The sequence below is a fragment of the Myotis davidii genome, unplaced genomic scaffold (assembly GCF_000327345.1).
Source record: "Myotis davidii unplaced genomic scaffold, ASM32734v1 scaffold960, whole genome shotgun sequence".
Lineage (NCBI taxonomy): Eukaryota > Metazoa > Chordata > Mammalia > Chiroptera > Vespertilionidae > Myotis > Myotis davidii.
In genome coordinates this window covers 1,801,309-1,803,408 of record NW_006293003.1, presented here as the reverse complement: position 1 = coordinate 1,803,408, position 2,100 = coordinate 1,801,309, and the positions used below count along the sequence as shown (strand labels likewise).

General features: G+C 56.2%; 1 protein-coding gene and 1 long non-coding RNA gene across 3 annotated transcripts in view; one reads left to right on the top strand and one right to left on the bottom strand.

The window, feature by feature from the left end:
- SLC2A9 (solute carrier family 2 (facilitated glucose transporter), member 9) overlaps positions 1-2,100 on the bottom strand; it is a 52,702-nt gene that overhangs the window by 9,389 nt on the left and 41,213 nt on the right. The window lies entirely within an intron of this gene.
- The window catches only part of LOC107183538, a 25,005-nt gene that overhangs the window by 14,970 nt on the left and 7,935 nt on the right, over positions 1-2,100 (top strand). The gene's annotated exons all lie outside the window — the stretch shown is intronic.

The following is a 2,100-nucleotide window of genomic DNA, read 5'->3' as shown; positions in this document are numbered from 1 at the left end:
CCATCCTCTCTCTGGTCCTCGCTCTCCTCCTCGCCATTTCACTTCGAAGGACCCTGCGATCCATTGGGCCCCTGGGGGTCAGGAACCTCCCACCCGGAGGCTGAGCTTAGTCACAGCTGCAAAGCCTCTCTTTCCACATCTGGGACGTAGGCACAGCTTCCAGGAGTTTGGACATTTGGGGGCTTGGTGGTCTGCCCACCACACATGGGCACGGTCACATCCATTGAAAAGATGAGCAAAAACATCCTCAGACGTCGGGCGCTGTTCCCGAGGCCCCTCACTGGAAGGAGGATGAGTCCCATGTGAATTCAGAGCTGCCAGGCCCTCACGCCCAAGCGCTTCCTCCCCAGCACACTCTTCCTCCTCAGGTCCCCAGACCAGGCTGACCTTAATCTCATGATTTCCCAGAGATTTGGGCAAATGCTACCATTTTAAGGAACATTTCCAATAGACCAGTGGTTCTCAACCTTCTGGCCCTTTAAATACAGTTCCTCATGTTGTGACCCAACCATAAAATTATTTTCGTTGCTACTTCATCACTGTAATGTTGCTACTGTGATGAATCGTCATGTAAATATCTGATATGCAGGATGGTCTTAGGCGAGCCCTGTGAAAGGGTCGTTTGACCGCCAAAGGGGTTGTGACCCACAGGTTGAGAACCACTGCAATAGACTGTTCTGCATCTCTAGCTCTTTTAGAAGATAAAGTGGGGAGAGGGCAGGTGACTGGGGACATGCACACAGGGCCAGGGACAGGCTGCACAATGTACTCACTTCCCTTCGCCAGGCTCACTCCTGCTCCCTCAGCTCTTGGCTCCCGGGCTCCTCCTCCAGGAAGCCCTCCTGGAGTCCCTCACAGGAGGGTTCATCCCAGTGTGGCACATGGTTCGTATCTGTTTCTGGGTCTGTCTCTCTCTAGATCATGACAATGTCACTGGTGATGCCCTGGCATGAGCAGGGTGTGGGTGCACCATAGCTGCCTGTGGGCGGATGAGTGCGTGAATAAACACGCACACCACCAGGGCACTGAAGCTGTCCCTCCCAGGTCTGTGCCACAGGGAGGCGCCCAAACCTCCAGAGCACACAGTCCAGATGGCAGGGCAGCAGCAGGCAGGCCCTCCCGAGGCTGTGAGGCCCGGTGCCAGTTTCAGTTTCCCTCCTCCTTTCCCAGGAATGCGAAGCCAGGGACCTCTTCCTGGGGCTCACACTTCCAGAAATACTTTGTCAAATGCCATCAGCTTTTAAAGAGGATGATCTGCCAGTCAGAGAGTGGGGAGCAGGAGGAGGAGTTGGGGAGACAGAGGTGGGAAGCATCACCCCCTCCTGTGTTTGCTCCTCTTGTGAACGGGGGTAAGAACTGGACTGTCAGGAGTGATGTGGGCCTTCATGCGACCCCAGGGAGAGCCCCCGGGACCTGGGGAGCAGCAGGGGGCCCAGATGTTAGCTCCCCGCTCCCTCTGGGTCTGTCCTACTGGCTGCGTGACCCTGGGTAAGTCATTTCTTTGAGACTAGGGTTCCTCAACTATCAAGACTGAGAGAGTCCCCACAAAAGCCTGCTCTCTGCCGGGTGCTCATCGCAGCCTCGTCGGAAAGGCAAGCCGTGGGAACTTATCGGCTGAGAGCAGGCGTCGCCACCGCTGACTGGGTGCCCATCACCTGCCCAACTTGCATTGCTTCCTCTGTATTCACTCATTTAATCCTCACCCACCCCCAAGAGGCAGGGGCCATGTCCTCATTCTAGAAATGGGGAAATCGAGCCACCGAGCTATGGAATGACGTGCCCGGGGTCAGGCAGCTCAAAAGGGTCGGAGCTGGGGTCAGGAGCCAGGCAGGTGGCTCTGCCACCCAGGCTCCGAGCGGAGACTGCCCCCCGCACCGCGCAGACAACGGTTAATAAGGAAATTGCCGGGTTGCCGAGTTGTGAAGAAGGATGGAGCTTTCACAGGAGTTCAGAGGCGATGGTCGGCTTCCCTTCCTGTGTGTATGTTACACTCTCATAAACCATGCTAAACAAGAAGCAGTAAAGTGGGGAATCGTTCTGACATCCGTCTGCGGAACAAACGCAGGACTAAGGCGAGAACAGTCGGGTCGCTGCGGGGAG